Source organism: Ixodes scapularis, unplaced genomic scaffold (genome assembly GCF_016920785.2).
Source record: "Ixodes scapularis isolate PalLabHiFi unplaced genomic scaffold, ASM1692078v2 PGA_scaffold2__306_contigs__length_199485367, whole genome shotgun sequence".
NCBI classification, from domain to species: domain Eukaryota; kingdom Metazoa; phylum Arthropoda; class Arachnida; order Ixodida; family Ixodidae; genus Ixodes; species Ixodes scapularis.
Genome location: NW_024609857.1, coordinates 174,188,063 through 174,211,636, shown reverse-complemented (window position 1 = coordinate 174,211,636; position 23,574 = coordinate 174,188,063). Strand labels below are relative to the sequence as shown.

The following is a 23,574-nucleotide window of genomic DNA, read 5'->3' as shown; positions in this document are numbered from 1 at the left end:
ATTTGCAACCTCTTTTTGTAATCTCCCTGCTGTGTTTATGTTCCTGTTGTATTTTTTTTTGCTTCACCACTCCTCTCTGTAATGCTTCGGCCTTGAGAGTAAATAAATGAAATGAAATGAAATGAAATCGTGATTGAAATCAACTTAATTTTTATTTCCCACCCTGCGCTTAGCGCTCCTCATCCCCCATGTGGGGGTGTCACGTTCAACCGAGACGAACCCCGAAATCAAAGAAACAGGGCGAACATGTTACGAAATTCCATCTTATGTACATATATTTACGTAAATAAACAAAGCAAAAGGCATGAGAAACCGTACCCTCGCTACAGTATCGTTTTTGTCCCCTAGAACAATGTCTCCGCCCCGGGCACTCACGACCTTGAAGTGTCCCTGCTTGTGTGCGCTTGCGGGTCTCTTTACCTGATGACGAACATCATCTTGCCGCTCTGACGAAGGACGCCTCGCTGGTTCACGGTGGACTCCAGGGAGCGGGCCTCGGGTGAGCTTCCTCCAGAGCGTAGCTGAAGTCGCCGTGCTATTCACCGGACCAGCGCTGTCTCGTTCCTCCCCCCCGATACTCGTTCCACACCTCTTCTTTCTTTCTTTGTCACACACCACGTCTCGTTCACCTTCTCGCTGCCTTCTCTTTTCTTCTCCGGTTCACAATCGTGACAATGCCCCCAACGTTCGAGAAATTCATCGTGTGAATTTTCTTCCTCTTCGTTTACACTCGCGTGTCGTTTCGCTGAGTTTCTTTTCTCGGCGGTCATCGCGCGTACACCAGAACCCATCTCTTGTAGTTTCACTCATAGCACCGGGCTTGTCGTCGTAGCATCGCCGTGCACAACAAATGCACCCACTCTTGGCATTGTACTAACCCCACACTGTTTATCAACAGCAACCAGCACATGCATAGCGCCACGTGATTTTCATGCCTCCCGATGAATATCAGAACAAAGCCCCTCAATCGATATGCGATCGCCTGACCTCTCAATCAACACTAAAGGAACATTGTGACTCGTTCTCAGCAAAAAGAAAGAAAACAATTGCAACACAAACACTGGAAACCGCTCCTTTCCTAACATTACATACCCGCGGTAAATTACACGTTTATATCCGGCTCAAGTAATCTGCGGCGACGTTATTTTTTCCTTTTATATATTATATATATGGAAACTGTAGTTAATACATCTTTTCCTGTTAAATCTGCGTTTATTTACACTATGTACAGTTTAAGCCGAAAAGAAGCTAGCCATTGCTCATGGCGTTTTGGAATCAGGCTGTCTCTACTATCGCGGGTGCGCGCGTGCTTTTCTTGAGCCTCGTCTTCGTCTTTCTTGACCGCAATATATATATCATATCCCCCTTCTTGATTAACATCCAGTACATAGTCTTTAAAGTGTGCTGGGTGCTTGATCTGGCGACCCCCTCGGGTAGTCCTTGAACCGGGGTCTGCCTTGACGTCCGCGTTGTCGTCCACGGTGTCTCTGTCCTGGACGTCCGTATTATTGTCCACGGTGTCTCTGTCCTGGACTTCAGCATTATTGTCCACGGTGCCTCTGTCCTGGACGTCAGCATTACTGTCCGCAGTGCATCTGTTCTCGGGCTGTGTCATTTTTAACTCGTCTATGTCCTCCGTGGCTGGGTAGATTAAGAATGGCGAAGCTTTTTCTTTGCACTGTAGAGTTTCCAAGTGTGATCTTCTGGGGCGAATATGATCAACGTGTCGCCGCTGAAGTTTTCCGTCCTCCGTTCTTGTTTGAAAGGATCGAATACCTAGCGGTTTCATGATTACCGCGGTAACCCATGCTGGTCTTCCACCGAAATTTCTCACGTAGACGGTTTGGCCTGCCGAGTAATCTGCCGTTACTCCGTCCGTCGGAGCTTCTCGGTCTTCGCTTGTCGACGAGCTTTGATTCATGAGATCGAGTGGTGTGGCGATCCGTCGGCCGAACATTGCTTCGGCGGGTGTTTTCCCCGTGGAGGTTGAAACTGTCGTATGCTGCCTGAACAAAAACCTGGCGATTCTACACTGGATTGTTCCTTCTTTGAGTTTCAGGAGGGCCTTTTTTGTTTCGCCCACCATACGCTCCGCTTGCCCGTTTGTGGCCGGATGATATGGGGCGCTGGTGTAGTGTTTGATGCCGTTTCTCGTTAAGAACTCATCCATTTCGTTCGACACGAAATTTGGTGCGTTGTCAGAGAAAAGGATTCTGGGTACTCCAAAAGTTGCAAAGGTGGAGCGAATGGCGTCGATGATGCGTGTAGACGTCGTGGAGTGCATCGGCTTCACCTCCAACCACTTCGAGTAAGCGTCGACGACGATGAGGTACGATATCCCGTCGATTGGTCCGGCGAAGTCGATGTGAATTGTCTCCCAGGGTCGAGTGGCAGGTGCCCAGTCAGGCGTTGGTACCGGAGACTTGGCCCGATGATGTTGTTGGCACGTCTCACACGCAGCTGCGGTTGCTTCGATGTCTGCGTCAAGCCTCGGCCACCAGAAATGGCTCCGAGCGGTACTTTTCATGGCAACAACACCCGGGTGGTTGGCGTGCAGCATTTTCAAAGCTTGCTCGCGTGCTGCTTTTGGTAAAACAACACGTGCCCCCCACGTCACACTGCCGTTGTGTGTTGCTAACTCGAGTTCTCTGCACTTGTACGGTGCGAACTCGTCTCCTGTCCAGCTCGTGGTGGTTCCGTCTTGCAGTCCTTGGTAGACTTTTGACAAAACGGAGTCTTCCTTGGTCAGACGAGCGATGTGTTGACCCGTCAAGGGTGGGCACTCCATTGCTTCGAGCATAAGTACATCTCCTGGTGGTGCGGCTTCGTCCTTCATAATTGGCAGTGGTAGACGGCTGAGTGCGTACGCGTTCTGGTGCGCCTTGCCTTGTCGGTAACGCAACTCGTAGTCGTAACAGCCAAGTAGAAGGCACCATCGGGTCATGCGTGGTGACAGCATTACCGGAATCTGTCGACCTTGGCTCATTATCCCCAGAAGTGGCTTGTGATCGGTGTACACGGTCACTTGTCGCCCGGCGACGTACTGGTGGAAATGTTTCATGCCAAAGATGATGGCTAGTCCTTGCTTATCCAGCTGAGCGTAATTACGTTCGCTTTTGCCCAGTGTTCTGGATGCGTAGGCAATTGGAGCTTCTTCTCCGGCGTCGTTCAGCTGCGACAGAACTGCCCCAACACCGTATGGTGATGCGTCGCAAGACAAAACAAGTTTCCGCTTGTCGTCATAGTGAGCGAGCAGGGGTGCTGAACTAAGCAGCACCTTCAGCTCTTTGAAAGCCTTGTGCTCTTCGTTCCCCCAGTGCCACTTGGCGTCTTTGTCAAGCAGTCGATGCAGCCTTTCGGCGGTGAAGGCCCTGTTCCGCAGAAAACGACTGTAGAAGCTCAGCATTTCAAGAAAGGCTTGGAGCTCCTTTTTGTTGCTCGGTTCCGGGGCTTCCGTGATGGCCTTTACCTTCTCGGCGGTTGGTCTCACTCCATTAGCGTCAACGTGGTAGCCTAGGAATTCTATCGCTGGAACCCCGAATTTGCATTTGGCTTGGGAGACCCGAAGTCCGGCTTCCGCGAGGCGTTGAAGAACGGCTTTCAAGCGTTCTAAGTGTTGCTCTTCAGTTGCCCCTGTGACCATTATGTTGTCAAGGTATGCTCCCGTGCCTTCGATGCCTGACAACAGCGTGTCCATGAACTGTTGAAACAGCAAAGGCGCAACCAAAATTCCGAAAGGAACTCGTTTAACGCGAAAGAGCCCCATCGGTGTCGTTACAGTCAGTAACTCTGCTGTGGCGTCGTCCACTTGCAATTGCTGGTACGCTTGTTGCAGATCTATCTTCGAGAAGATCTTTCCTCCCCGTACGATGGACAACAGATCTGGTGCTGTGGGAAGCGGATATGCGTTTGCCTTGAGTGCCGGGTTGACCGTGCACCGATAGTCCCCACATAGCCGTAGTGTACCGTTCTTTTTTCGGACGATGACTAAGGGTGTTGCCCAGGACGACGACTTTACCGGCTCCAAAATGTTCTGGGCCTGAAGCTTGTTCAGCTCTTCATGTACTGCTGTTCGCAGAGCGAAAGGCACTGGTCGACTCTTCAGGAATTTTGGAGCTACGTCCTGCTTGAGGTCTATGTGTAGCGGTTCGCCGACATGACGATCGAGCTGTCCCTGGAACACCTGCTCATGGGTTCTCAGTAGATCTTCCAGGTTTGGTGGAGACACTGAGTGTACGCCGGAAACCTTGATGTTCAACGCAGGAAACCAGTCCCGACCAAGCAGACTTGCTCCCTTTCCGTTAACCACGTAGAGGTCCAGACGAGCGTCTTTGTCCTTGAATCGTACGTTGACCGGCACCTTGCCTGCTAGTTGCATCTTGTCTCCAGCCCAGACGCACAAGGAGAGGTCGCAAGGTTCTAGCTTAGGAGGTCGTCCCTGCCAAAGACGTTTGTATGTTTCGGAGCTGATTATGGAGTGGGAAGCTCCGGAATCCACTTCCATGTCGAGGTGTCGTCCGTTCACGAGTAGCTCCGCGATGACCCGCGAGGTGTCTCCCTGGGTAACGCTGTTGACAGCAAAAAGATCACCATGCGTCTCATGCTCTGTTGCGTCCGCGTGATGCGTGCGACACTTCGATTCCTCTTGGGACTTGCGCTGGGCTCTGCGTTTGAAGCAGGCCTCTTCCAGATGACCTTTCTTGCGGCAAAATGTGCAAGTTGCTTTGATATGCCTGCAGACATCCGGCGAGTGCGAGCCTGTGCAGCGGAAACAAGGTTTCTTCGCCGTTTTTCCGCCCTTGGAGGTCTTGAATGTGGAGGTGCTCTGGACCTTCCCTTCTTTTTCACCTTGAATGTGACGTTGCTGGCTGGCAGCAGACTCGGTAGCCAAGGCAATCGCGTAAGCTCGGTTGAAGGTGATGTGACGTTCGACCAGCAAGCGTTGCTGTAGGCGTGAGTCCTTAATGCCACAGATGAAACGGTCACGGAGCATGACATCTAAAGGCAGAACGGTAGAAAATTCAGCTCCTGGTGTTTGTGCGGCCTGGGCCGCTTGTGTCACCTCGCTGGACGAACTAGCGGTTGTAGCCGTAGTAGTCCTGGCCGGCACGTTAGTCACCGTTCCGAAGTTGCAGTCCGCTGCGATCTTGCGGAGGGCGGCGACGTAATCAGAGATGGTCTCTGCCGGTGCTTGGTTTCGCTGATGGAACTTGAAACGGCTGAGCAGTTCTGCCGGCTTCGGGTCGTAGTGTTCGTTGAGGAGTTTCACAATGTCTCCCAACTCGACTTCCGAAGGCTTTCTCGGAGCTAGTAGAGCCCGTACGGTGTCGAAGGTCGACTCACCGCATGATGTGAGCAGAACTGCTCGCTTCTTCACGGGGCTGGTTATGTCCTTGGCTTCGAAGTAGAACTCAAGGCGTTCCAACCATGAACTCCAGTTTCCTCCGGGGTTAAATCGCGGAATTCGTCCGTGAGAGCCGTAGTCTTCCATCTTCAGGGTTCGCGAAACTCCCTCGTCGCCAATTAATACATCTTTTCCTGTTAAATCTGCGTTTATTTACACTATGTGCAGTTTAAGCCGAAAAGAAGCTAGCCATTGCTCATGGCGTTTTGGAATCAGGCTGTCTCTACTATCGCGGGTGCGCGCGTGCTTTTCTTGAGCCTCGTCTTCGTCTTTCTTGACCGCGATATATATATCAGTAGTCTTCCAGCTTCACACTCCACCTTGTGATGCGACTGTTGTGTTTAGCCTTATTAATGAACACAAGTGGCCGATGGTCTGTCTGTACCCGAAAGTGTTTGCAATACAAAAAAATCTAAAACCTCGCTACCTCCCACACTGGCGCTACGCCCATTCTCTTTCTACTGTCGGAAAATTCTTCTCCGCCTTGCTGAGTCGCACAAGCTACTCGCGCAAGCTACGGGATGCCATACCCCGTCTCTCTCTTGCAGTAATACCGCCCCTAAACTCATGTCAGAATCATCAGTGCGCAAAGTGAATTCCTCCTCTGCAATCGGAGCCATCGAAATGGGTGGCTCGGGTGACAACTACTTTAGGAAAGAGAAGGCTGCTTCGTGCTCCTCTCCCCACTTAACCCCATTACTTGCCGCCTTCTTCGTCAGATTTTTCAGAGGAGCCACTACTTCTGCTTAGTTTGGTATAAATTCCCGGTAAAATCCCGTCAGCGACAAAAATAACCTAACCTGACGTTCCATCGTTGGTCTGGGTGCGTCTGGTATTCGCGTAAGGATCTCTTGCCTTCGTGCGATAAACCCCAATCCTATTCGGTCTCCCAAAAAGCTTATCTGTCGGAATCCAATTTCACACATTCTCGACTTTATTGTAATGCAGGCAGCGCGCAACCTGACAAATTTTTCTTTCAGCGCGTCGAGGTGTTCTGCCCACGAGTTTGTCGCTACCAGTATCCCAGGTAGCACACCATGTCGGCCGATACTGGGATTACGTCGGCCAGTACCGGGAGCTGTACGGCGGATCCCGGCCAGGGACGCCGGTAAGAAACCGATCCCGGCCGATATCGGAGACTCGTTGTCTAAACTGGCCAGCGCCAGCCGGAAAGTTCCCGATACCGGCCGACATCGTTTTCTTGCTGTAGTCACCGGCCAGTCTAGCCGTGGAGTTTCCGGTGACTGGCCGATATCGTTTTCTTGCTGTAGCCGCTGGCCAGTCTAGCCATGGAGTTTCCGGTGACTGGCCGACATCGTTTTCTTGCTGTAGTCACCGGCCAGCCTAGCCATGGAGTTTCCGGTGACTGGCCGATATCGTTTTCTTGCTGTAGTCACTGGCCACTCTAGCCATAGAGTTTCCGGTGACTGGCCGACATCGTTTTCTTGCTGTAGTCAGCGGCCAGTCTAGCCGTGGAGTCTCCGCTGACTGGCCGACATCGTTTTCTTTCTGTAATCACCGGCCAGTTCAGCCACGGAGTTTTCGGTGACTGACGACATCGTTTTCTCGCTGCTTTCACAGGCCATTCGAGCCATGCAAGTTTTGATATGTAACCGACATGGCTTTTTCGCTGATATAGAAACTATATGATGGTTACAAATGACCGTTAGGTTGGACATGTCTTCAATATGCTAAAAGGTGACACCTAATATTACCCTTGGCTTAGTATTAACGCCGCGTCATCCTTAAACCAGTTAACAAAGGCTTATTTCAGTTTTGCTAAAAAAGACGGGATCAAACGTGGCTGTGGAATGAAAATTCAATTTGGTTGACATCTATTAATTTTTTAGAGAGCAGCTCTTAGACGCCCGTTTCCGGCTTGAGCGGCATCGCCGTCGCAGTCGCCGTCGGCGTAACCGCGCGTTGCATTATGGGAAACGTCCCATAATGCAACGCGCGGGTCTGACTCGTGACCTGCGCGTTGCATTATGGGGCCTTTCCCATAATGACGGCGTGTGCGCGTTGCATTATGGGAAGCGTCCCATGATGCAACGCGCGGTCGGCGACGGCAACGCCAACATCGCCGTCGGCGTAACCGCGCGTTGCGTTATGGGAAACGTCCCATAATGCAACGCGCCGCCTCATTTGTGACCCGCGCATTGCATTATGGGAAGCGTCTCATGATGCAACGCGCGGGTTGGCGACGCCAACGTCGCCGTCGGCTTAACCACGCGTTGAGTTATGGGAAACGTCGTATAATGCAATGTGCAGTCTCATTCGTGACCCGCGCATTGCATTATGGGACGTTTCCTATAATGACATCACAATTGACGTCACATGTGACGTCACAAGGGTCCCGCACGTTGCATTATGGAAAAAGTCCAATGATGCAACGCGCGGGTCACTCGTGACCTGCGCGTTGCATCGTGGCGGCGAAACTTGCTTTCGATGAGTTGGGCATTTTTACTGCGGCACTGCGCTTCCGTAAAAATTTCCACATGTTCTCAACGGCAAGTCTCAGGGCTTACACAGGGTTTTAAAGAGCTTCTTCGACGATTGACTACGAACGAGTAGAAAACGTGTCTTCAGCATGTTGCCGCCAGCCTCCGAAACGCTCCAAAAACGCGATTTTTCAACATGCAAAATCGCCGATCGGTGGCTTCACTCTCGTGCTGCAGCTGCAGCGACCAAGCGGGGATGCGCGATCCAGCCCTTTGCCCAGGCAGATGCCGAGCGCTCCGCGCAAGCGGTCGTTCAAGGGGTATCCACACAAAGGAGAAATCCGCTCCTTTCCTCCGCGGAGCGCGCATCACGTGAGACATACGTCATCCCTTTTTGACGCCTCGTGGCGCCGTTCTCTCGTTCTCCTCCGTGGCGGAGGCGCGGAGGCTTCGTGCTGTCAGCAAGAAAGCTCCGCAGGTGCACGTGGCGGAGCCGGGGACGGAGTTCCTTGAGTTGTTGACGTCACGACATCCGTCCGCGGAGTTCTCCTTCGTGTCCACACGAAGGAGAACTCCGCAGACGGATGTCGTGACGTCAACAGCCCGGGAAACTCCGTCCCCGGGTCCGCAACGTGGACCTGCGGAGCTTTCGTGCTGACAGCACGAAGCCTCCGCGCCTCCGCCACGGAGGAGAACGGGTGAACGGCGCCGCGAGGCGTCGAAAAGGGATGACGTATGTCTCACGTGATGCGCGGTCCGCGGAGGAAAGGGGCGGATTTCTCCTTCGTGTGGATACCCCTTCAGCGGTCGGCCTCAGTAAGCGATCCACCCAGTTGCACGCGCCGCCACCGCTTTCATAGCGTCTGCCCTCGCTTTTTAACAGTTTCGGTTCCCATTGCTATTTTGCTGAAAGCATGAAGTTCTGATCGGAACTTCATGCTTTGATAAAATGTCCTGCCGTCGTGGCGCGCTGTACGTTTTGCAAAGAGGCTGTTAAGCAATACCAAACACGCATGCCGTAAAGCGACCGTCATCTCCGCAGGCGAGTTCCATCTGAGGGGATTCGTCGTATTGTCTTCTAGCAAACGACATACCTAGCTCTTCATTTGAATAGGTGTGCACAACGTCTTCGACGTAACGCCATATCTTGGGCCTCTTCGCTGGCAAGGCGAATGAGTCGGCAAAGACTTCGCCAAGAACGACTGCCTCGTCGTCACTCGAGCTGGAGCTAAGCTGTTATCTTCGTCGCTGTCGCTGATTTCGCTGCTACTGCGTTTTATTAGACGATGTCAGCGCCGCAATATGCTCGGGCCAGTCGGTCCTGACAAGAGGAGCGAAAGCAAGCACAGCAAGAGAGCCCACCCAGCAATCAAAACAAAAAAACAGCGAAACTCCTTCATTTCCCCGCGGCAACGTTGATAACGAAACTGAAATGTTGCGAGTGACTATAGATCGTACTCCCCCGGAAAAGGCTGCGCGGAGAACTACTCCGCGTCCGAGCGGTCTGTCCGAGGAAGACACAGTTTGGGCGGCACATTCGTTTTTTACATCATTCTGCATGATTGTAATCGAAACATCACGTGCACCCTATATTTAACCAGAAAGGGTCGCTACTTCCATAAACCCCTGCGTGCAACACGGCGCACGTTGCTCTTTGGGAACTAGTTGGCCAGGGAGGAGAGTGGCATGGTTTCGGTTTCGATCGGCAGCGTGGACTATTAACGGCCGTGACCTCACGTTGTTTGGTCTCGAGAGCATCATTTTTGGTCTCTAAACTAACCTAAATGGCCAGACCACGAATCTATAGCACAAGCCCGAGACGTATAGCTTGCCTTCACACATGCTTGTTGTATTTTTATACTCTATCGAGCCTTTCTGTTTGCGTTTCGAGATATATGTGAACGAGCCAGTGCTGGGAATCTCGACGCTGCGTAGCTCGGGTATCTTGCTTGTGTACGAGTCGACAAGCTGTAACGACCAATAAGTTTGCATACATCGAGCTCGCACCTATACAGCTGGTCAGGAAGTTTGTTTGTTTATGCGTCCATAGACGAAATAATATTTTTTTGCAACTACTGTTTTTCTTAATACGCCTGAGTACGCGAGGTAAAACTTGGAGGCGCCATTGAAAAGCTCAATTTGAACACACATCTTATCTCTTATCTGTACTGACCCGCAGCACTGCACGAAGCTAAGTCCCCACCCGCTTGCATTCCGCTAATATTCAACATCGCGTATGCACATAAATTTTTTCTGCAATCATATAGGCACATTCCCCCACACAAACCGTTTTAAGAAAGCAAAAGCCGAGCAATTGTGTGAAGAATGTCGCACCGTTCGCCGGAAGTGCGTCGGACGGGCGTGAACCTCTATGCGGTGTGCCAACGGAACGAAATTATTCAAAGCGCATTTGACGGTCGGTAATGGCCGTAATATTTATGTGTTTGCTTTCTTCCTGACTGAGTATGCCGAGATAATTTCAGACACACCGTTCAGACACAAATCTTGGGCGTCAGTGAAAGCTCGTCCAAAAAGGCTTAGCGAAGAGTAGGAGACGCTTGTTAGAGCCTCTGTCGTAGCTAGCCGACCTCAGCGTTTGCGAAAACCTAATCTCCTATCAGCGTAAAATTTGAGTGGGCGATATATGATGACACGAGGAAGACACCATAGTACTTTGTGTGCAGTAATTTGTGTGCAAGGAAATTGCCCCAGTTTTCGTTTTGTCAACCATTTCGTCGTTTACCCTGAGACTGGGTTTTTTTTTTTTTGAAGAGCAGAAGTAACAGAAAAAACAGACAGGTCTCAGGGTAAACGACGAAATGGTTGACAAAACGAAAACTTCCACCAGCTAGCCTGTACTTTGACTCTTTTCTCGTTTCGTTTTGTATCGTTCGAGAATGAATGTATTGTACGTTCGTGAAAAGTCAGATCATCGAAAACTCAAGCGGCGCATTCGGTCACGGCGTGATAGCATGAAAGGAAGCTGCTCAATCGAAACCGAAACTGAGTGGCCAACTAGTTCCCAGAGGGCACTTCGTCGAAGTGTCGTGTATTTCTTTGTGCCCCTGTTTTTTGTTTTTTTTTCTCTTTTTTTTTATAGAGTAGCACAGTATCACAATTATATATTTGCGACTTCGTGTTTAGACTAGAACAGACCTCATCCAGCATCGAGCCAGCTGTTGATAGACTTTGCTAGAAAGCCGATCCAGCATCCAATCCAAAGCCGGACAAGGTGAGCAAACACAAATGGCGAGTGGGACGTTGGCGTGGTTCGCGGCATGGTTCAGGTACGGTGGCTCCAGGGTTGAAAAATTGTATGTGACCGTGGTGGCGAGTGAAAGCGCTGAATGTAAATCTATGCGGGGCAGAAGTCGCTTGAAGTTACCGCCTGTGCTTTGATTTTGATGTTCGTGTTCTGTCGGTTTCGTCGTATGTAGGCCTAGTGAACCAACTTCCGCTCAACGACGCTTGCTGGTGGTTGACTGGACGGTGTTGACGGCCTTTCGCCGTATCCCGACGATCGTTTCGTCGTGATGTCCCGCAAGACGGAGTAGCCGTCAAGTAAGAGAAAGTACGAGCAGCAGGAAAGGGATGCGACCGCGTATTATTTCGTAGTGGCGAGCGGCGGCACTTTTCTGTTTACGTTCGCGCACGTTTTTGCATCGGCTTATGCCCGTTCGTAGTGTAGATGCCCTTTGCCTTTCGTTGCATCGCGCTGTTTCCACGCTTCGAGCGCACCTTCGGGACTCCCGGCCGAGTATGGACGAATGTCGGGCCGCTAGCCCGGCGAGACGGCGATCGTTCGGCGGCGGCCTCCGTGTGTTGTAAGCGTGTAAGTGAAATTAAGGGGGGGGGGGGGGGGGAATAGAGTCAATCGTGTACGCGCGCTAGGTGCATTTGTCACTGACTTGGGGTAGGGTGAGGGAAGAAAAGTGGGGGAGAAGATAGAAGTAGGAGTCGGGCGTCAGGAGCGTCGTCTCACCGTCCCGCTCGCTCGTCATCCCATCTTCGCGCTTAATCCGTGAGTGAGTGTGTGTGTTGGGGGGGGGGGGGGGGATTTAGCACTGGTGGCTGGCACCGCGCGGTGTCCGGTGATCAAGGCGGTCTCCGGGGGCGACCGCGCCGTGTTGGTGGAGGCATGCTAGCTCACCGAGACGCTGCTGGCGGGGCATCGGGTTGTGCCGTCCGCGAGACGCTTGTCCGTTATTTTATTTATCCTTGCATCAGGTTTTAGATTATGACGGTAAATTTGCATTGTTTGCCATACTTCGCAAAGTCGTAACAATTTTTCTACAGGCGACTCCTAGAGCCACTCGTCAAATTTTGCGGCACGCAATACAACTTTTTTTTTTTTTTTTTCGACACATTTTTTTTTTTTATTATAACTTAGCGGTATATCGAAACTTTCTGCTCGTAGCGCAATCGCACCAATGCTGAAAAATTCCGCACGTACTGGCTAACCGTAATCATCGTAAGCTCGACTCGTTTTTCCGAGTTCACATCAAACAAAACTAGGTTCCTTCTATGAAAATACGGTGTACCGTTAAATACCGGGCAAGCGCGCACTCAAACTTTGGAAATAATCGCAAAAAAATGGGGGATAGGTGCTTGTCCGGTCGTCAATTTTACATATAAATGTACTGTGCGTATTTTCTCAGATCTCACAAATTTGGTAATGGGCGCTTAATGTGGAATGGGCGGATGCACGGTATTCTACGGTATGTCCAGGCAGTTAGCGGCATCCTACACCTTGGTAAGCACAACCGCGCGTTGTGAAATCCACCACCGGCGTGGCACAGGGCCCCGTCCTTACCTAGCATGTCGTCATATGCAAGGAATGTATACTCCGTTCGCCCCTAAGCTGAGACTAGAATCTCCGCTTTCAGCGCGAGCTCGCTGGCTTCTGCAGTGCTTTGGTTGCGCGTGACTGCGTGATCGCACTTGTGTTGGCAAGGGCAGAAAGCTTGCGTTGAAGGCGGAGCTTCTAGTCTCAGCTTAAAAATGAATGGAGTATAGTGGAAACGCCATTGCCATTGCTTGAAAAACTGGATGTAAATAAGCTAATTGCACAAAACCGCGGTATCACGAAACCGTTGCAAGTAAAAAGCTACAAAGCATGGTGTAAACAGACCTTTACGCGAAATGAGCACCGTTTTTCTCTTTTACTGCTACTTTTATTACTTGGCGTATACCGGAATTTGACGCCGTCGTGTTTCAATGTGGCTGTGCATGGGGATATAGCCATGGAGTTATTATAATATATGCTAAAGGTTGCGAAGACCTGACAGTGTGAAGTTACTTGAATGAACATCATGTCTGACCACGCCTTTTATTCTAGTGAGGAGGAGTACAGTTCATCGAAGAGAATGACGAAATAATGGTGGCGTCCGTCCCTCTGTTGTGGTTCGACTTGAGTATGAAACAACGGCGGGTGGCCAAGCAAAACGCCTGGGGCGGACATCTTGTCTCGTGTGCGACCGGGCCAAGCACCAGACTGACTGGCCTTCGTTCAGAGCATCAAGTTTGCAGAAATACAGTAAGTATTATTTTGTACTGTTCCTTTTCATCTAAAGTCCTGATAATGTGCTAGCACACGTTTTTGATCTGCCCTCTGTTAGCATGCGTGACCAGATTAGCTTGCGGCAGTTGCTCAATTTAGTTAGCTCCATAATCTTCGTAGTGACACATGCACAATTACAGTAGTGACCGAGTTCTTCAATACGCTACTGGTCACAAAACTTTCTCGTAATGCTGTGGGAAAGCATTGCATGCTGCAAAGAACGGCCGTGGTGCTGTCCTACTCTGGAGAGGTTCGACGGACAGCTTATAGTGTTGTTTTTAGGTGCAGCAAGTTCGCTTCGGCGCCGTGCTGTGCAGCTTCTGTTTGTACCTTGAAATGTTGTACCAGTGGCCCGATTTTGGTGTTTTGTGAGATTGAGATCTCGGCAGGCTTGTACTGAGGGAGCTGACCTTTTTTTAACAGACACGTCGCCTGCTAACGTGAGTAAAGAGGGAGGGTTTGTCTGCCCTAGAGTGTCATTTGCTGCGGGAAACAAGACGCCGCTGCGTCGTCTGCTACCAGAACCGAAGAAAGGAGGATCATCTGTTACACACTGTATGCTGCGAGTGAAACGATAGAAAACAAAGTTGCTTTGGCAACTTCTGCTATTTAACAAGGGGTGCAATTGATGACCTGTGCTTTACTTGGAAGTGCCAATTCATTCTAAAGCGTCATATGCCTAGGCGCGAGGTATCATGTGACCACAGAGCAGCCGCTTGCAGCCAATTTCGTTTTCTATACCAGGGCAAGTGTTCTTAACGGGATTCTCTCCCATTCTTAGACGGTTGATAGTTAAAAAAAAGGCCGTCCTGAAAGCCCAGATAATGGCAGTTCCAACAAGGGTACAGGCACCAAGCTAGGCCCAATAGGCACGTACCTATATATCAGATTTTTAAACTGGTGCTTATCGCAGCCAAGCGCAGCGCGTCTCGCGTGCGTCGCCGACGAATCAGTATTTTTATTTCCTTTGATTGTCAAAAAACATCATAAAACTTTGTGGGAGCATTCATTTTGACCATACAAGCCAAAACTGTGACGTTCTGAAAATTGGGGCCGTGTCTCCTTTTCAGAAAGTTTATTTGATTAACACATTTTTTTTATTACATTTATAAATATTGCATACAAATCATAATGTCTCTTAAATTTTTACAAAAATTTGAAACACTCACTGTGTCTGGCAACCGTTCCAAAGCTACCCAAACCATCCGAAACACCTGAAGGTTCAAGCGTTCTTCTGAAACTTCCCGAAACCCAAGTTTTTGAAAAAGTTTCTTCGCATCATCAGTGCATAATGTTGATCAGCAAAATGGATAATGCTTTCTTATGCCTTGGTTATCTTGCAGCCTTCGACGCTCAGCTGCTTAGGCCGTGATAGACCTGCACATCCAGAATGGGCACCTACAGCAGCAGAACAGGGAACTGCAAGTCTGTTGGGCAGGTGCTCGGGCACGTGGTGTCTTTCAAGCACCAGGGAGAGCAGGCGAGGCCTGGGGAACAGGTGACGCCCCAGGAACTGGCCAGGCCTGAACCACCCGAGCTGTTCCTGATGCCTCTCCGCAACATGGAACAGCTTAGTGCTGCAGAAGCGCAGCTGAAGAACTTCACCAACAGGACACTGCCGGTATTTATGTGTCCTCTTTTTCACAATATTGACGGGTATAAGGCTGCGATTCTTACTTTGTGGTTTAACTTGGGTTATCTGAAGATTTATGCAAATGGGGTTGGAATGTGGACTGAAGCCTTTTACCGTAATATTTCAAATGGATGCCCACCCAAACTGTTTTAAACACAGTCAGTGGCAAATTAAAAATGAGTAAGTTGCCGTCCCTTCATTACGGGCCTTCTGTTATTTATAACAGCAGAGTGCATGCACAGCCAATGCACATCGGAAGGCTATTTATTGTAAGGGGTACCCTTAAACTGAACCCTGCGATAGAATTGTGTCAAGGTGACGCAACGCCAGTTGCACGTTTTGCAAGTCAGCTTTAGTAGCCTGCGTAAAGTTTTTGCAATTGTTAAACTGCGTTTCATAGAGGCTACTGAAGGGAGAAATGATGGACGGTGGCCACCAAAAATTAAATATTTGTGCATCTTTACATTTTTGAACAGTTCTTTCCACCCGAAGGTCGTGTAGACAAGAGGCCTTCATGTGCATCCTCATTGAACGGCATTTTAAGTCTTTTTCAACTGCCGCTTCTTGAAATATTTTCAAGTAAAACATTTCACAACGGGGGAAGTAAAATCGCCCAACACATTTGCCTTTGGGTGCTTACAATATGTCGGCCTGCAAATAATCATAAATCATGCTGATTTGCTACGACACTTCTGCCCGTTTTATCCTTAGAAGTTAAATTCCGCACCTGCAAGAACTCTCGCCGTGAGTACGTGTGTAGAGCACGCACAAACCTGCCTGCGTGCTTTTTGTGTTTAATGCTTGCTTGACAGAAGGATCGAGATGCTCTAGTATATTATGGGCTTCTTTTGGTTTTGTTCCTGTTCTCACTTGAGGCTATAGTCAAGAGATCTAAATATTTAGGGCGATAAATTCATTTGCGCTTTCGGCATCTGCTACAGAAGTAAAGGTACATGCTTGAAAATAACTTTTAGCCTGGTCTAAAATCGCTTTTGAGCGTGCCCACCATCTGCGTATGCCCAAACAAATTTGTAAGGGGTTGCCAGATAAATCTTAATTCCATCTTTACTTTACATTAGTAGTGCATTTCCAAAATGAGATGTTAACCAGTCCTAACTGAAGGTCACCCTATGAGAGGAAATCAAATTTTCCAATGTGAAAGAGTAACTGTCATTGCATCCGCTACTTTATTCAGGGGGTGTGAGTGCATGCGTAGCTGTGTCTCCAGGCATAGCATACGGTAGTCGCACAAGCGATTATTACACGAGGCGAGCTTGAGCTGAGTAAGTTGGTTCATTGGCCTACAGGGCCACCACTGAGTCAGCACTAAACAAAAATATGGAAAGGTAACTACTCATACTGTGCTGCTGTTGCCATTTTTTGCGACTATGATCACGGTTTTGGTCAATTCCTGCCTTTTTATGCCTTTTTCAATTCCAGTCTTCGTAAAATCGTAAAATAGGTGATACATTTGCAGGGTGACTAACCGGCAGCTAGACTAAGCTTTAACAAAGTCAAGATGCGCAGGGTCTTGAATGCACTGTTTTGAGAACCACATATATTATTAAAGGAGCTGTGCAACAATTTTTGTACTTTGCGCAAATACCGCTTAGAACAGATCCCTGACGTTAATGACCTATAAAACGCGCGTTCGTTTTTCACTTCACGCGATAGAAGTCCCAGAAAAAAATTAAAGAAAAACGAGCAGCGTTCACCCCCTCAACTCGCAGCCAGAACAAGCGGCCACGCGATCTGGAGCCGATTATATGCCGCCAATGTTGATCATAGCCACGCGCTGGGGTTGGCAAAGCACAGGACACGCGCTGAGTTCCAGACATTGTTATGGCTCGGCTATTGTCGTCGTTGCAGCGATTGGACGCGGGCGACTACCCGAATCCTCCTCGAGCTAGTAATTATCACGAGCCCAAATCGAGTGCCCACGCAGGGCTCGGGTCCAATCTATGAACCGCATTCAAATATCGTCACTTGGGTGTACTGCGATCCCCACGTTACGTCATCAAATTTTGCAAAGGAGAGATTGAACGAAAATAATGGCTTTTGTTTTTGAAATTTCACCGCAACAAAGGAGTTTCTTGACCAGTGGCGTTCCGTGCGAGTATCCTTGAGTCCCACTAGTGCCAGTAAGCTCGTGTATAGTGAAAAACATTCCAACTGAATATCGTTGCACAGCTCCTTTAAAATTACTGAGTGGATGCTGATGGGCAAAGAGGATCCATCAAAACGTTTGCACAATTTGAACGTTGCAACGAATTTGACTGACTATTGAGATTTAGCAGAGTATGGAGGGAAATATTTTAATCTTTCTGGTTTCGTCTAAGACAAGTAGAGTTGCCATATATTCTAATATTTTTTATTCTCTCTCTAGTAAATATTGTAAAATGTTGATGCATGCATAGTGTGGCTTGCTTCATTTACCTGGGCATTCACTTTCTCTTACTTGAGACATGGTCATACCATTGTATCTGCATATAAATAACTTTATTGACATATTGAGAACACATTTTGTCTTTCTAGGAGGGGCAGCTCGTCTCTTTAGGAGACAGCAAGAACCTGCAGAGGGTGGTGCGAGAGATGGTGGGACGCCTGTTCTCAAAGCAAGTCCAGGAGCAGTTCTTCGGCCCTTCTGGGCTACCAAGGAAAGTCAAGGTTCAAGGACGCCATGATGTGTAAGGTGGTCATCGGTAATGCATATTCTTTACTAGCTATTAAATTGATGGTATCTCTATTGGAGCTCAATAGACAAGCACAATCTTTGAAATATGTTGACAATTAAAAGGAAACTGAGACACTTCTGGACAAAAAAACGAGTTATAGGTGACTTCTGGCGTATTTTTGTCCTGTGAATTTGAATATCGCTTTCGTTTTCCCCGAAGGTGTAAGTAGACGCGAGAAAACACGAAAAACCTCAGAGCAGCCGTGACGTCGTACTAGGATCTTTGGGGCGCCAAGCATGTGTCGCTCGTGTGGGCGGCGCGTGCAATTGCAAGCTTGCTAGTTGTATTTTTCCACACTGACGCCAGTTGTGGCGTCTATTTCTGACCTTTTTTCAAATTCAAGAAAAAGGTCAGAAATAAATTTTACAAATTTATTTCTGACCTTTTTACAAATTCAATTTTTCGAAAACTCCCAGCATGACGTCACGCCCCGGGAAGGAGGGGCTTCAGCTGTACTTTAGAAATTAATTTCTGCTTCTCCATGCACCAGATTGAAAAAAATAATCTCGATATTCGTGATCCTGGAGGCCATATGAAGACGATTTTGGTGTTCTTCCTCAAATACAGAACAGCTTCAGTTTCCCGTTAAGTCTTGCAATATGCAAAATTTAAATCGTCAGTTCCTGTCGTTTTTTGTTTTTTTTTAATTTGACTTGCATTCTTTATTATGAATATCTCCTGTGTTAGCATTCTCGGAACCTTCATACTGAAAAGCAGCGTTTTGAAGGAACTGTGAAAAAATGTTTTTGTTGGTCTTGTTTTGTTATCCTGTTGGTTTCCAGGTTGAAAATCTAATGAGGACCATTTAGAGGCCTTGGTCTGTAGAGTGTCAGTTGGGGAAGTTTTGCTCTTTTTTTAGCCACTCATCTCTGCACCCCACCCCGTCTCGCCCCCCCATTTCAGATTAATAGGATGTTGCGTGAAATAGCCATATGCCTCCGTAGAATCTGCACCTTAGCGTGGTAGCCAAACCCACAATCTTCACCTCTGTGGTGCTCTCTTTCTGTCACCTTTGAATTGCAGGCTAGGTGAGGGACCCATATTTACACAAAGGAAACGCTCGCAAACTGCAGTGTTTGAACAGCACCTTGTGTGTAGCTAATATGCAAGATATTGGCTTCCCCTATCTCTCAACTAATCTGTGTGATCTGACAATTCTCTTTACAGGTGCCATACAAAGTCGCACTCGTGCAGCGTGGACGCGGTGCAGAAGTGGCTGACTGCCAGGGAGGCGGGCAAGGGCAATAGAGTTAAAAAGACGGACACTCCACTGGTGGTTCCAACCGCCTTTGACGATGAGGGACACTCTGGCTATAGCTAGCTGCTATGGATGCACGAGTCACAATAAAGAATGTCACGGTAAAAAACATTTTGTATGTTCCCTTCTTGTACTACCCACAATATGCATCTGGGCGACAGATGAATGGGACATGTCGTCTCAACAAGTATACAGTAATTGCCATGAGTATACTGTATACATGGAGAAAGTCAATTGTTCACACAGAATTGTTTCTTAAAATTGCACAAATACTAAACCGGCTTTTTTCAGTTCAAGTCCGAAAAACATGTTAAAAACGGTCAGCACCTATAAAAGATATGAAAACCAATAAAATGGTTTGGACTGAGAAATTTAGCATTTCCACATTTAAGTCAATTTGATCTACTGAGAAGTTGGCTGTTCAAAAATGCAGTAGGATGTCATTCCTGGGCTTTAAAGCCTGACACGGCTAGCATTCCGCTGGTTCTATGCTGGGTACACTGAATGACGCATACGCTGGTGCTGATCCGCAATTTCGCAGGCACTGACCCGCAATTACGCTGGCACTGATCTGTTTTTAGGCTGGGACTAATCCGCAATTGGACTGGCTCTGACCCGGAATCACGCTGGCACACTGATGGTTTCCTACCGTACCACCGGTTCCATGCCGGGGATCTGTGTCGGGAGCTCGCTGGGAACATCCCGTATTCCCGGCATCCCGGTTTCCCAATAAGGTCCCGGTACCGGCCGGATTCCGGCATTGGGCCCGGCCGATGTCGCCCCTTGGGGCGTTTCCGGTACAGGCCGGTATCGCTATCCCGGCAGGCCAATACCGCCCCATCCCCAACCCGGCGTGTTGTGCTACTTGGGATGATGTGCGTCGGGGATACCCTCTAGGAACTTCCGCATCAACTTCGTGAAATTGGCTCGTGCTCAGTTCCTGGTCACGTCCGGCGGCCGCCCTCGAAGGCGACGCCGACTTCGGCCTAAGCCTCGATCGACTTGCATCACGAACCCGGTGTATTCCTGCGCTCCTGCTGGATGTCGAATCCCTCTGGGTCACTCCTGAACCTTCCGCCATGCCTGCGGAAGCACCTCCCGTAGAGGCATCGATGTGGCCTCCGCTGGACTCGGGTGTCCTCTCATTGTATATCCTTTTTCTGAGTGTGGTTCTATTGTGTTTGATAATATAACCGTAACGTACGCTGGTAATGTTATGCTGTACACCATGTTCTCCGTGGCTATCTTAAGTTCACTTTTGTTGCTCACACCTATTATGGTACCCGTTGTGAGGACTAATAGTATTGTCAAATTAATAAGTAAATAAATTTGTCCTCCTTTTCAAGCTGGAAGAGGGATCTTATATCTTCGGTGGGTAGCAAGCTCCTGGTCACACATTTGGGACGGTGGTAGTAGCGGCTTCGAAAGGGTCTCGCAGCCTGCAGCCATCGCTGCGGTTGCGGCCGAGGCGAGTCCGGCACGAGCATGGCGTCGCGGAAGTCGTTGGAGTGCTGCACACCGCGTCGCGGGTTGGGCATCGGCTGGTGTTGACCCCGTCTCGGGAACCAGCGACCTCTGAAGCTTCTTCTGTCGTAGGTGTAAGGGGAGCCCTGCATAGGCTCGCCATCGGGACCTGTCCCGTTGGCGGCCTCGCGGCCCTTCTCGCCTACGACGACGTTAAACTAGCCGGTCTCACCCTCGCCGACGCTGCGTATACCCTCTTCTGCGGGTTGTTCCGTGCGATGGCAATCTGATGGATGAATATGTTTTCCCGCGTGTCGTTGGGGTTTATGAAGCCGTAGCCGTTCCTTCCGTTAAAACACTTGACGGTGTCCAGCACCCGCTCGGCGAGCACGGGATTCTTCGTGGTTGTCGCTGAGTCGCCCATGCTGCTGCCCGGCGCTGTTCTACGGTCGGACACCGCTGATCATCTCGGGGCTTGGCCCTCGGGACTCCTGTCATTTTCTGGCTCCTTGAGCATCTTTTCGGCTATCGCTTCCAGTGACGAAACCTGGGGTACTCTCCGTCCGGCTCGCAGTTCTTTGGATTGATCTTTGTTCTTTCCTTTCTTTGCCGCGTTCGCGATGAGCATGGGCTCGTCTTCACGCGGTCCCGAGCTTATATTCCCCAGAAATTATTCGGACGAGCTCTTGTAAGCTCGCTCTGCACTTTCTTCTGGGGTCGTCTCCTCCATTTCGTTTCACTTCGGGTCCAGGATCATCAACGCCTCGCACCATCGGCACGTTACTGAGCACAAGATCGTACAGCGGGTTTTTAACACACTTCGCAATTACCCAGCCTTCCGGTAAAGTATGGCGTCCTCAACGTGATCTCCGCTTCGGGCACATACCTTACTGTTCTATCCAACAGACAGACTGGACTTGAGTACCCGGTGAATTCCTCAGGGTGAACCACCTCCCTTCGTACAACGACCGGATTACAACCGGTGTACCTCAAAACCGTTACTTTTCCGGTCACCTAGACAGACGCCCCTCCACTTATGGCATGTGTTCCACAAGAAACTTTGGAGATCCTCCTACGGCCGCGTTTATCACAGGGATCTTAGCGCCGCTCTGCAGCGTTACATAGGCCTCATCAAACTCGGCATCACTGCCGTCGCCTTGCTTCGCGAATATGCAGGACGCTTGAGGTAGCTCGTTTTGTTTCGTCCCGCGATTCTCGGCTCGATGTCCGGGTCTTCCGCAGTTCCAGCACGTCAGCTTTTTGAACGTATGTGGTCGGTTATTGCAATTTTCAGCCTTGTGGCCGTCCTTATTACAGAGAAAGCATCGGATGTTTTTTTCTGCTTGCACCGCTCGTTACTTTGTCTGTCTCTGCAGTACTCGACTTCTTGGTTTATTCCTCCATTTTCTGCCTGCTCGTACCTGTTTGCAACTGGGCCTCTAGATATAGATCCGCTTGGGATGCTACATCATCTGAATGTTTTCCAGTCTCGTTCTCGTAGAAATACCGACAAACGGCTAGAGCAAGTGAGTAAAAACTGCTCCACTAATACACTCTCTCGGAGGGCCTCGAATGTCCGATCCACTCTAGCAATCTCGATCCTCCTGTCGAAATACCCTCCAAGCCGGGCAGCGAACTGCCTCCTCGTTTCTTTGTTTTCCAAATTAGCTTCGCGAAACCTTACCCTGTAGCGTTCTTTGGTGTACCGGAATCTTTGCATGAGTGCAGGCTTGACTTTCACGTAATCTAGCGGGTCTGCTAGGGAGAGGCGGCCAACTACCGTCAGTGCTTCCCCGGACAAGCAAAGACTCAACGTCGTGGCCCACTTTTTCTGGAGCCAGTCGAGACCCGTCGCGGTGCGTTCGAAACGCTGTGAATACGAATCAAAATCGTCTCTGTCTTCATTAAATTGGGGAATCAACTTGTGAGGACTGAATTGGCGTCCCTGTCCCGGCATCGCATCTTCCCCATCGCCTCGGATCCTTCCGCTACCAGACGCTCTAAGTTGTAGAACTTCTCGTTCTTTTTCCAACAGTGCTCCCTCCAATTCCCGTTCCTGTCTTGCCCGTGCTCTTTGTTCTCGTGCACTAGCCTTTTCATCCTTAACCCATTTGTTCAATTTTTCCCCTACATAACCTGATGTTTCCCCGGCTGCGATCAATCTTTCGTTTTCCATAATGTTACGTCCGGTGTCACAGATTCCTAGGTGTCCCGGTCGATGTTATCAAAACCAAACTTGATGAAAAAAAAATCCTGGCAGGCTCGACAGTTTGTCACGTTCAACCGAGACGAACCCCGAAATCAGAAAAACAGGGCGAACATGTTACGAAATTCCATCTTATGTACATATATTTACATAAATAAACAAAGCAAAAGGCATGAGAAACCGTACCCTCGCTACAGTATCGTTTTTGTCCCCTAGAACAATGTCTCCGCCCCGGGCACTCACGACCCTGAAGTGTCCCTGCTTGTGTGCGCTTGCGGGTCTCTTTACCTGATGACGAACATCATCTTGCCGCTCTGACGAAAGGCGCTTTCATTGGTTCACGCTGGACTCCCGGGAGCGGGCCTCGGGTGAACTTCCTCCGGAGCGTAGCCGAAGTCGCCGGGCTGTTCACTGGACCAGCGGTGTCTCGTTCCTCCTCATCCATGTTCCACACCTCTTCTTCCTTTCTTTGTCACACACCACGTCTCGTTCATCTCCTCGTTGAAATTCTCTTCTCCGGTTCACAATCGTCACAGGCGGAGACTTTGACCTCTGCAGCACTCCCCAAAGCTCCGACCTGACCCGCCAAGGCCCCCCAGAAGGCAATTTTGAATCAAGAGGTCCAACGAGTCAAAAGATCGAAGGCGTTAAAAGATCCATTATTGGACCTCCTGACTCGTTGGGCCGCTTGACTTGCCATGAATCTTCTGACACGTTGGCAGAGATGGAAGTAATGACATTAGTGCAATGGAATTACAGCAATTAAATTACTTTTTTGTGTCTTGAGTAAGGTAATCAATTAATTCTCTAGGCTAGTAATTTAGCAATATAATCAATTACTTTCAAGCAGTAATTTCAATAAAATTACTCATT

At 49.3% G+C, this 23,574-nt stretch overlaps 1 pseudogene; it reads right to left on the bottom strand.

The window, feature by feature from the left end:
- Window positions 1–1,216: 1,216 nt before the first annotated feature.
- On the bottom strand, window positions 1,217–20,919 carry LOC115331164 (annotated as a pseudogene).
- Window positions 20,920–23,574: the final 2,655 nt, after the last annotated feature.